This window comes from Cervus elaphus, chromosome 1 (genome assembly GCF_910594005.1).
Source record: "Cervus elaphus chromosome 1, mCerEla1.1, whole genome shotgun sequence".
In the NCBI taxonomy this organism is placed as follows: domain Eukaryota; kingdom Metazoa; phylum Chordata; class Mammalia; order Artiodactyla; family Cervidae; genus Cervus; species Cervus elaphus.
In genome coordinates this window covers 96,993,170-97,005,965 of record NC_057815.1, presented here as the reverse complement: position 1 = coordinate 97,005,965, position 12,796 = coordinate 96,993,170, and the positions used below count along the sequence as shown (strand labels likewise).

The window sequence follows — 12,796 nt, the reverse complement described above, 5'->3', positions numbered from 1 at the left end:
ATGTCCAATGACACTTGGAAAAGATGACTGTCCCTGGCTGGCTCTTCCGTCTTCAGACACGAGTTCAGGGATATTGGAGGCTCAGAAATGAGGTGTGCTTAAGGTGTGCCTGTAAGGGGTGCTTAGGGGGAGAGAGATTTTCCTCAGATAATCTGAAAGTTTTGAAATAGATGGGGAAAAAAGAAGGGAAGGGAGTTATGGGCTCTATAAGTGCATGTGTGAGTTGGACAAGTTGAAAATTCTGGTGCTTCCAGGAGACATGGGGAAGCAAGAAGGATGGCATACAACACGCTGTCTGTGGGGGAAAGAGACAGTGGTGGGGTGGGCCCCGTCACTCAGCTCATCCCCTTGCACAGACTCAGCCTGGAGCGCCTCCTAGTTTGGGTTCTCCTGGAAGTGGACCCGTGACTAGGATGTGTGAGCAACAGTTTATTTAGAAGCGTTGTGGGTGCACGGGTAGGAGAGTGGGGAAGTGAGACAGGGACTAACATGCACTAATAAACTGCTTACTGGGGTGGAAGGTCGGAGCTCAAAACTCTTGACTTCTGGGGTTTATTAGACCACACGCGATGACAACCATCCCCCACCCGACCCCTGCTGCCTCTGGCCCACCCTCCTCACAAGCTGGATACGCTTCTGACCAAAGAAAGCCCTTGATCGGAGCGACAGGCGCTTTCAGTAGGAAGCACCAGCTTGCCCTAGGCAGTGAGAACCAGCAGACGCCGGAGCTTAGAGCATCGGTGGGGGAAAGTTACGAGGCGGTAAGCCGGTTCGAAGAGATTCATTGGAAACGTCTGCAAATCACGTTTGGAATGTGTGCTCCTACTCAGCCGCTCGGTCGTGTCCGACTCTCTGTGACCCCATGGACTGTAGCCCGCCAGGCTCCTCCATCCGTGGGATTTTCCTGGCAAGAATACTGGAGTGGGTTGCCATGCCCTCCTCCAGTTGGGATGTATAGCAAGCCGTTTGTTTTCAGAACTTTAATAGGGTACATGTATGCAGTAGAATCAATGGCACCCCACTCCAGGACTCTTGCCTGGAAAATCCCATGGATGGAGGAGCCTGGTAGGCTGCAGTTCATGGGGTCGCTAAGAGTCGGACACGACTGAGCGACTTCACTTTCATTTTTCACTTTCATGCATTGGAGAAGGAAATGGCAACCCACTCCAGTACTCTTGCCTGGAAAATCCCAGGGATGGAGGAGCCTGGTGGGCTGCCGTCTATGGGGTCGCACAGAGTCGGACACGACTGAAGTGACTTATCAGCAGCAATGCAGTAGGATATTACTCAGCCATAAAAACGGACACAACTGAGTCATTTATGGTGAGGTGGATGGACCTAGCTAGAGTCTGTCATACAGAGTGAAGTAACTCAGAAAGAGAAAAACAAATATCGTACGTTAATGCATACCTTTGAAATCCTGAAAAGTGACACAGATGAGCCTATTTACAGGGCAGGAATGTAGACACAGATGTAGAGAACAGACGTGTGGACGTGGGAGTGCTGAAGAGGGCCAGGGTGAGCTGGGAAATTAAGACGGACATATATACACGACCGTGTGTGCAGTAGACAGCTAGTGGGGGGCTGCTGCATAGCAGGGGGAGCTCAGCTCGGGCTCCGTGACTACCTAGAGGGCGGGGGCGGGTGGGAGGGGAGGCCCCGGGGGAGGGCACATGTTTACATCAGCCCGTCCGCTCTGTCATGCAGCTGAAACCAACCCAACATTGTAAAGCGACTCCGCCCCAATCAAAATAAAATAAAACGTCCCCAGTTCTAGAAAGCTTAATGCATTTCATCAAGTGTAGCGATGGTGGAGGGGATTTAGGGAGGAAAAGAGTGGGCATTTCCATTTTACCCATGGAAAAATGACCACTACACGACTCGCCCAAGATCACTCAATTTTAGTGATAGCACTAGAACCGGGCCGATGCTTGCTTATTATCCCTCACCTGGGACACTTTCTCCTGGGCTTTACTTCAACAGTGTGAAATACATCTCAGAAATAAGGTCCGTGAAGTGAATTTTCAAGGGATGAGTGAGGGCCCTGGGACTAGAAAGGTGATCCAGTGGTGTAACCTATGTTGTTTGGGATATCGTGGCCAGAACTGTAGCCTTGACATCAGACAAACCCAAGTTCAGAGGCTGAGTGTACCATTTACCATAAATGTACACCATTTATGTACCATGTACATAACTAAGGTGTAAACCTTAGTTATTTATCTTCTGCAGACTTCAGTTTCATAATATGCTAAATGTGGGTAAGAATATCTCCCATGTGGGTTTGCTCTGAGGATTAACCAGGATAATAAGTGCGAAAGAGCTTTGTAAACCTCCAAGAACCACACATAAAAGGCATTAACAAAATAGTCCAAGAGGTACGTGAGGGAGTCAGTGCAGCTTCCACCTCTAGCATTTCCATGGAGACTGGGAAAATATAGCAGGCTTTTAGTTGTATTTTTATGATTTTAGAAATCTTTTTTGGGGCTCAGGATGAAAGCTGGTGGAATTGAAAATGCTGGGAGATTAGGAGAGAGCTTGAGTGTGAGCTGATAATCTCCCTTTGCAGCAACATATTGACAGCGTAGTGCTCAAGACGAAATGATTTCCACGGTACAGGAAATCCATTCGGTTAGCTGCTTCCTGTAGATAGGAAGCAGTGAGCCCAGGTCAAGGAAGCAGAGCCAAGGGGAAAGGAGTTCAGGGGCCTTCCAAGGCTGTGGCAGTCACTGCCCGTCAGCGGCCTGACCATAATTCAGACAAAACCCCAGGAAAGTCCTTGTCATCATTATCACCTGTATTGCCAGCGGTGCCATACCAAAATACCAGACTGGGTGGCGAAAGAACGGAAATTTATTTTCTTATGGATTAGAGGCCGGAAGTCCAAGAGCCAGGTGTCCCCAGGCCTGGCGTCCCCTAAGGCCTCTCTTTCGTCCTGCGGACGGCCGCCTCCTCCCGGGGTCCCCGGGTGTCCTCTCCTCTGTGCACGTGTCTCCCTGCTTCCTCCTCCTCTTAGACGGACAATAGTCCTGTTGCTTTAGGGTCCCACCCTCACGGCCTCATCTAACCTACATTAGCTCTATCTCCAGGGCTTCTCAGGCGACGCTAGTGGTAAAGAACCCTCCTGCCGGTGCAGGAGACATAAAAGACACGGGTCTGATCCCTGGGTTGGGACGATCCCGCGGAGGAGGGCATGGCGACCCACTCCTATATTCTTACCTGGAGAATCGCATGGACAGAGGAGCCTGGCGGGCTACAGTCCATGGGGTTGCAGAGAGTCGGACACAACTGAAGCGACTTAGCACCCATGTGTCTTCAGATGAAGAAGATGATATTAAGGGAACAGATGAGATGGAGGCTGAGATGAGATGTTATAAGAAGGGCCCAGCTTCTGTGCGTTTACACATGCCAATGTTCTGGGACATAGCTGACCCCGCTGGTTTCTCTTTTAAAGGCGAGGGGGAGAGAAATTTCAAAGCACCAGTTTAAGCTGCTCTTTTTTATTTTTCACAGACAAAGAAGCCCTTAGGGTTTGCAAATCTACAAATAGATACGTTTCTGTTTTTATTCCTAATGAGAAGCATACAGTGCTTTTTTAAGATCACCACATCTGATGATCTGAATGCTAGTTTGGTGAGTTAGAGACAAATACATTTCTTTTAAGTTGAGCTCCTCAAATGACATCTCTGTTCCTAGTCCATTTTATTAAACCGAGAGTCAGATAGAAGGTGCAAAATTCGGTAGGCTCATTCTGTTTTCAGGCACGTCTCTAGGCTCCTGGAGAAAAATCTAAGATGAGTAAGCCTTAGTCTTTATCTTCGAGGAGCTTACAGCCCAGCAGAGTCACATATCCAGTCGTAATATGAGCTTGTCTGTACAGAAGGACTTCTTGCCTGGCAGCAATGGTCAGGGTGGCGAGAGATATAGGAACTAGGAAGGAAAACGAAAGGAGGCAGATGATGTACAGAACTGAACAGATGGTTGGATGACATCACTGACTCAGTGGACGTGAATTTGAACAAACTCTGGGAGATAGTGGAGGGTAGAGGAGCTGGGCGTGCTACAGTCCATGGGGTTGCAAAGAATCGGACACGACCTAGCGACTGAACAACGACAACAAAATATTACTAGGCAATTTGGAAAACTGTTATAAATAGAAGGCCACACATATGTTTTTCATAATCTTAGCAAAAAGCTTCATGGTGGAGATGGCCTTAATTTGAATCTTCAAGTGAAAATGAGAAAGGAAAACTGGGGCATTCCAACCCTAGGGGGAAAGGCAAGAAGTAAGGCAAAGGGGAAAAGTGCTTGGGGTGCAGGCGGAGAGGAGTTCCTCTATTGAGGATCCACTGTGCGCCTTTTCGGGTGTGTGTGGATGGAGTAGGATACTTGGTAGCAATAAAAGAGAATTAGCATATACGTACTACTATTTGGGCTTTCTGGGTGGTGCTAGAGGTAAAGAACCCACCTGTCAATGCAGGAGACATAAGAAATGTGGGTTTGATCCCTGGGCTGGGAAGATCCCCTGGAGGAGGGCATAGCAACCCACTCCAGTATTCATGCCTGGAGAATCCCATGGACAGAGGAGCCTGGTGGGCTGTGGTCCAGAGGGTTGCAAAGAGTCAGACACAACAGAAACAATTTATCACACAGCACACATTGAATATATATAAAATAGATAATCAACCAGGACCTACTGTATAGCACAGGGAACTCTACTCAATATTCTGTAATCACCTGTATGTGAAAAGAATCTGAAAAAGAATGGGTATATGTGTGTGCCTAACTGAATCACTTTGCAGTAGAACTGAAACTAACACAACATTGTAAATCAACTATACCTCAATATAAAACAAAAAGTAAAATAAAAAAAAAGAGAAATAAAGCAAAAAATGTGTTGGGCTAGCTGTGTTTGAATGTCAGGCCGGAGAAGCTGCATGTTATCCTGTTGGCAGCAAGCAAGTCGTCGCAGTTCTGAACACGGTGGATTGAAGAGAGAAGGGGAAGTGGAGGGAGGTATGAGCTGAGGTCCCAAGCCTCCTGTGCGTGCTCGGAGATTTTACCTGCAAAATCACATATTTACACATCAAAATCACACATTTGAAGATAAAATTACTAATAACTTGGAGATGGCAACTGCAGAGCATTAAACCCCAGGGATGAAGCCCTTCTGAGCACGGGTCCCTGTATGATGACAATGACGGCATGTCTGTGAGGCAGGCTCTGGAGTGGCCTTTGAGAAGACAGTTTCAGTAGAGCGGACGTGGAGACAGTTGAGGCTGTGGGACAGTGGGTTGAGGGTATGGCGGGAGATGATGCAGATGACAATCTCATGGTGGAAGGAGGGACCCTCGTGGAGCACAAGGGTCTGGGAGGGTGGGAGAAAGCCTTCTGAGAGTTTCGGGGAAAGGATGGGTAACAAGCATGCGTGTGGACACACAGGCTAAGAGCAAGTGGGAGAAGGTGTGAAGGATGGGACCAGCAGCTACGGTAAAGCTCTCACAGGAGTAAGCAGACGCTGGATCAGCGTATACTCGGAGGAGGAGGAAAAACGAGAGGGCAAGGCAAGCTCCGAGCCAGGAAGGCAGGAGGGGGCAGTGTGAATTTAGACGGGGTGGCTGAAGTGACATTAACATCAGGTGGCCCCAGTCTCAGTAAAGAATATGACGTCACCCGTGGAAAGGGCTGAGACCTCAGTGGGGCTGAGGATTCAAGAGAAGCCTGGGAAATTCTGGGTAAATTGATGGGTGGAAATGAGCCCGGGGTCTTAGAGCCACTTGTTCAGTCGCTCAGTCGCATCCGATTGTTTGCGACCCCATGGACTGCAGCACGCCAGGCTTCCCTGTCCTTCAATATCTCCTGAACTTGACTATGTCCACTGAGTTCCAAATATATTGCTAATCAGTTTTGTGGCTTTAGGTGGATCACTTCATCTCTATAAATCTGTTTAATCCTCAATCAAATTATATATACAAAATAACCCATATTTGTAGTGTTCAGTATTCTAGGTACTTTATGTCTGTTAACTTGATTCTTACAACAACCTCACCATGCGAGAGAGAGGTATAGAGAAGCTGAGTGACTTGACTGAGACTTCCAGTCTTGGGGCTTGGGGATGGGGAGAGCTAGGCTTTGAACCCGTCCCTCTGGCTCTAGGGATGGTCCTTGTCTCCACCGGGTCACTGCTGTCTTGGGTACCTTAACCCCTCGTGATCTCTTGAGTCTTAAAGGCGCTGACATCCATGAGTCCATAAGATTAGCACTTTAAGAAGACTAGTAGCTTCTCCACTCTTTGTAAGTCCCCAGCGTCCTTCCTCAGTGAACTCACTGGTCAGGGTGCGGGGGAACGCAGGCTCTGGTCCCCCAGCCGGCGCCCCAGCAAGCTCATCGCAGGAAAGCCTTGCAGTGGCCGCGAGGTGGCAGCATCCAACCAAAGATACGTGGCCTTGAACTAACCAAAGGCTCAGGATTGGCCCCTTCCTTCTCCTTCACTTTTCTCAAACCCCAGAGTGTACGTGTTTGAAGGTGAAGTCAGGGCTTGATCTTCTGAGGCTCTCAGCAGTGAAGGAGCCACAGGAGTCCAAGCGGACGTGTCCCCCTGGGAACCCAGAGCCTTTGGGAGAGAAAAGGAGGGAGATAAATTCAGGACCACAAGGAACTGATGAGCAGCGGGGGCTCGGTTCTCACTCACCAAGACTGAAGACTATTCCATTTTACCTGTTAACAGTCTCCATTTTAAGCTGTTTAATTTTGTTTATAACACTAAGCACAGATAAAAGGGAGAGCTAATCTATTTTATGGAAACAGTTGTCCTGACTAGATTGTCTCAGGATGTTAGACCCCCGAGGTGAGGCTTTCTCCTTCCCCGCTTTCCACTTCCTTTGCCACTTCTTTTCTCTTGTCCTTCTGTTCTTCTTCCTCTTCTCCTCTCCTCCCCCTCCCATCCCCCTCCTCCCTGTTCCTCCCCTCCCTCCCCTCCCCCTCCTCCCCCCCCCCCCCCCCCCCCCCCGTTCCTCTATCCAAGTCTTAGAGCCAAATCCTGATACTTACAAGAAGTCTTTCCATGGGCTGAGTGGGGATGGTTGGACCCAACAGTTGCTTTGAAGGCATTTTGATGGAACGTGATCATCAATCATTTTAGCCTTTGCTTGAAGGCCTGGCCCTCCCCTGGGCCTCTCAGCCTCTTTCATATCACAGTGATGTCTCATTCCCTCAGGAAAGCGGTGCTTTGATTCCTTGTTTGCACAGTACTGAGCCCTGGGTTGGGGTTGAGAACTTAGGGAACGTCCTCCCCGAGGATTCCACATCTACACAGATGGCTGGTCCCAGGCGTCTCCTATAGTTTGGTACCACTCGCTTAAGCTCTGAAACAAACTAAAGGCGGCTGAACTGCCTTTACACTGACTCCGTAGCCTCAGGAAATCTTTTACTCTTTGAAATCTGAGGCCTTCAGAGACTGAACAGCACTTCTTTTCCTTTGTAGGCTTCAAAAACCTTGCAGTTGAAGGCAGTACTGAATTAAGACCTCAAAATTCCCGGGTATGATTGTTCTGACTTTTTTTCCCCCAGCATTCTTCATACTGTTGATAAAAACAATGGGTTTGTCTAAGACAAAGGGGCTCAGAAGAAGGTATAAAAAAGGACTCAATTCCATTTTCCCCACTTTATTGTGTGAAAACCTGAGACAAGACAAAATTACCTGGGCAATTTTTTGGTCACCTTTTCTTAAACAGAAAATGACGTAGTCATTTCTATGTAGAACACTGATACCAACTGGTGTTAATAAAATTCAGGAACTGAGGTTGTATGATTGACAAGTTGGTTTTTAAAAAAAAATTTTTTTTTAATTGAAGTGTAGTTCTAGGACTTCCCTGGTGGCTCAGAGGGTAAAGTATCAGCCTGCAGTGAGGGTTCGGTCCCCGGGCTGGAAAGATCTCCTGGAGAAGGAAATGGCAACCCACTCCAGTTCTCCTGCTTAGAAAATTCCATGGATGGAGGAGCCTGGTGGGCTACAGTCCATGGAGTCGCAAAGAGTCGGAAACGACTGAGCGGCTTCACTTTGATTTACAGTGTTGTGCTAGCTTCTGGAACACAGCAAAGTGACCAACTATGAGTATGTGTATACACTATATATTCTTTCATGTGTACACATGTATTCTTTTCCATTAGGCTTTATCACAAGATGTTGACTATGGCTCCATGTGCTCTACGGTAGGACCTTGTTTATCTACTATATATACACTAGTGTGTATCTGCTAATCCCAGACTCCTCACTTAGCCCTCCCCAACCTCCTTCCCCATTAGGTAACCATAAGTTTGCTTTCTCTTGATTGACCAACAATTTAATAAAAAAATAAATTCATTTGTATTGAGGACCCACCATAGACCACACAGTGGCTAGATTTTCTCATATTTTATCCTACTTAATTCTCTGTTATTAGAGGAAATTGACTTGCCAACAGTCCCACACTCGTAAGCATTAAAGCTATGATTCTCACTCAACTGTTGAGTTTCTAGTCCATCTGTTCATTTGACAAATATTTAAGAATCTGCTCTGAGCCTGGCACTGGCCTAGGCAGTGGACATTGACACACAGAACAGGTATAAGCTTTATCTCTTTTTCATGGAATTTAGTCTAATAGTTTTCCACTGAGATTCTTCTTTGGAAAACGCCCCCGTGGAATGTGTTGGCTGAGTGTGACTGATTCTTCAAAACCCGTTAGAAGCAATGTTGATAACACTTTTATTTTCTGATTACGTGTCTTGCTGATTTCGACTTCATAATCCCTTCATCCTTAAAGTTTTAACATTTTTCAGTTTTCAGCACACTTTCTTATTTGTCATTTATTTATTTGGCCACACTGCGTGGCTTGTAGGATCTTAGTTCCCTGACCTGTGATTGAACCTGGGCCCTGGGCAGTGAAAGCGCAGCGTCTTAACCCTTGGACCACCTGAGAATTCCCTCTTATTTGCTACTTATTAAATAAAGCAATATCTTTAACACTTGTTAAAATGTCTTTGCTTTTTCAAGGCTCCTGCTGGTGTTTATTTCAGGGCTGTGCAGAAAAGCTTGTCCTCTGGAAGGCTTTGGTGGGAAGGGCACAGCACTCAGCAATGGGGTGTGGATTCAGGCCTTGAGAGAGGGTGCTGGGGACCGGCAGGACCGTCCTGTCTCTGCCCTAACTCCAGATTCTCTCCGCAGCCCTCGGTCGGGACACATTTATGAACAGTGACGGCAATGCATAATGGAAAGGCTAGTCCATCAGGAGAACAGAAACACCTTGACCGCTAATAGTGTACCAAGATGCCATTCTGGAGCAATTCAACATGGGGAGTGGGAAATGAAGGTTAGAGGTCAGACCTACAGCTTAGGTGCATGTAACTGGCTGGTCAGCATTAACCAAGAAAACTGACTGAGCATTTGAGAAGATGTTTTGGAATAGAAATCAGAGACCACACTAAGTCAGCTGTCTTTCATTCTTGAAGTTTTTCCACCTTGTTTAACCTACCTCATGTTGGGGAAGATATTTGGTTTACGAAATAAGAAGGTCAGTATCTCGTTAGTTGAGGGACCACGGTACTAGGCAAGCAGTTTTCCCTTCTTGGACTCCCTCTCCAATGAGCAGGAGTATTTGGCTGGAGCTCTAGATCTTGAACCAGGCAGTTTATCTCACCAAGTCTCAGTCTTTCCATATATATAATCTATACATGAATATAGATGTATATACATCTATACATATATGTGCATCTATACATGAATATGGGCTTACCTCATAGCTCAGTTGGTAAATTATCTGCCTGCAGTGCAAGAGACCCAGGGTCAGGAAGATCCCCTGGAGAAGGAAATGGCAACCCACTCCAGTATTCTTGCCTGGAGAATCACATGGACAGAGGAGCCTGACAGGCTACAGTCCATGGGATCGCAAGACTTAGCGACTACACCACCACCGCCACCATATATGAATATGGAAAATCCCATGGACAGAGGAGCCTGGCGAGCTACAGTCCATGGGGTTGCGAAGAGTCAGACACCACTCAGCGACTGAGTACACACACCCACATATACTGGAATATGGTCTATAATATATGTACGCTGTGAAATATATAATGCACATAACTCATGACATTGTGGTTACATGAACTGTGAACACAAGAAGAGTTTTATAATCTCCTGAACAGTGGTTCTCAACCAGGGACGACGCCACGGACCTTTGGGACTTCTGGCAGGGTCTAGAGACATTGCAGGTGGTCACAACTCAGGAAGGGGGTGTGTTCCCGGCATCGAGTGGGCAGAGGCCAGGGATACTGAAACCTCCTCCAAAGCACAGGACAGCCTTTCCCCCGCCGCTCCTGCCGCCTACAACCAAACAGCTGCTCAGCTCGTACTATTAACGGCGCTGTGGTTGATAAATCCCACCCGGGGACTTTGCACAGACACTGCAGTTAAGAGGCCCCTGTTTTCTCATGTGTGCTACCAGGGAACTGCCTCCTGTAGGTGGTAGGATATTGTGTCTGTTCACCTAGAGAGCACACACACGAGCCAAATGTCAAAAGGAGAAAAAGAAAAACGACTGGCTCAAACGTAACAAAGTGGTGCAGGTTGGGAAGTTAATTCGTACATTACTGAATGGAAATCTGTTGATAAGTAGGAGAAAGATAAAAACAGAAAATTCTAGGAATTTATCTTAAGGGAAAAGAGAGAGGAATGAGAAACATCTACGGGGCTATACCTTGGAGCATTGTCTACGATGGTGGAAAGTGGAAGCTAAGACCGGAGTATTATCATGGTTCCTGAGTGATACCGTTTCACAGGCTAGCTGAACCCATCTTCTGATGCCAGCTGCCACACTTGTGTGTGTAATTATCATGTGAACTCAAGAGGCTGGACTGTCTCCTTCCATGTAATAAAAAAGGCTCTTTATCAGTCTGATCACTGCAGTTGCAGATAAACCAAGGCCACGCAGAGCTGAAGCGTTTTCTCCCTTGAATTCCTCCGTTCTCCCTTTCTCTCCTTCCTCCACAAGTTAAAAATGGATAAATAAATTCTTAAAAACTAGTCTACCAGACATATCTTGGTTTTCCCAAGGATGTAAACAGGTAATAATTCGAACTTTGAGTGTACGGACTTTGGGTTCAAAAGTATAAAGCTGGGAATTTAGTTCTGGCCTCTACTAATTAGGTTGTTCTGGTCAATCTTAAGTGCCCAGGCCTTAACTTCCTCATCTGTAAAGTGGGCATAATCAGTTCAGTTCAGTTCAGTTCAGTCGCTCAGTCGTGTCCGACTCTTTGTGACCCCATGGACTGCAGCACGCCAGGCCTCCCTGTCCATCGCCAACTCCCGGAGGTTACTCAAACTCATGTCCATTGAGTCGGTGATGCCATCCAACCATCTCATCCTCTGTAGCACCTGCCTTGCAGGATTAACTGTTGTATAGAAAGGTCTAGCATGTGCCTCATACATGGACTTTCTCGATAGATGCTCGTTTTCTGTTTTTATATCATTCCTCCGTACTTTCATCTGAGTTCACGGCTCCTTTTCTTAGGCTGAGTTGAAGAAAGCCTCAATGGAGAACAGCACAGGAGCAACAGAGTCCATCCTCTTGGGGTTGACAGATGACCCCGACCTCCAGGTTCCCCTCTTTCTGGTATTTCTGTCCATCCACCTCATCACTTTGGGTGGGGATGGGGGGATTACGGTGGTCATCTGCTCGGACCCCCACCTCCACACTCCACGCACTTCTTCCTCAGCAACCTCTCCTTTGCAGATCTGGTTACTGATCAGCCGTGCAGCACTGCACTCCGGGAACAGAGTCATCTCTGACAACGGATGTGCTGCTCAGCCCTCTCTTTGGGGGATTTGCCGCCAGTGAGTGCTTCCTCCGGGCCTCCATGGCCTATGACCATCATGCGGTGGTGTGTAGGCCCCCTCACTACACCAACACCGTGACCGCAGGTGTGTGCCCTCCTGAGAGCGGGCTCTTAACCTCTGTGGCTTCCTCAGTGCCTCGATCCACACGGCAGACAGCTTCAGACTCTCCTGTGGTTCAAATGAAATCAGTCACCTTTTCTGCGACATCCCACCACTCCTGGCTCTCTGGTGCTCCAAAGCACGCCATCAGCAAGCTGGCGGTCTTCTTCGTCGTGAGCTTCAGCGTCTTTTTCACCCTCCTGGTCATCCTCACCTCCTCCCTCTTCATGTGCATTGCCGTGGCACCGACGTGTTCTGCAGAAGGAAGGAAGACGGCCATCTCCACCTGTGCGTCCCACATCCAGCCGTGTCCATCTTCTCCGGGACCATCATTGTCATCTAATCACAGCCCAGCTCCACCCAGCTGGTGGACACGAACAAGGCAGCATCTGTGCTTTACGGGGTGGTGATTCCCATGCTGAACCCCTTGATCTACAGTCTCAGGAACAAAGAAGTGAAAAATGTTCTCTGGAAAATACTCAACAAACTTAATCCCCAGTCTTCCAGTGTGAGTAGGAGGTAGGCCAACACACAGGCCACCTGATATGAAGAACTGACTCATCAGAAAAGCCCCTGATGCTGGGAAAGATTGAAGGCGGGAGGAGAAGGGGACGACAGAGGACGAGATGGTTGGATGGCATCACCGACTCAATAGACATGAGTTTGAGTAAGCTCCTGGAGTTGGTGATGGGCAGGGAAGCCTGGTGTGCTGCAGTCCACGGGGTCGCAAAGAGTCAAGACTGAGCGACCAAAAAACAACAAGAAGTAAGTAGGCAGGAAATAATGGATAACATTTCCCTCAGACTTAGATGCCATCTCATCTTTTGAGGT

The 12,796-nt window shown here is 47.7% G+C and overlaps 1 pseudogene; it reads left to right on the top strand.

Annotated features, from left to right (window-relative positions):
- The first annotated feature begins 569 nt into the window (after window positions 1–569).
- Window positions 570–12,488, top strand: LOC122703394 (annotated as a pseudogene).
- The last annotated feature ends 308 nt before the right edge of the window (window positions 12,489–12,796 follow it).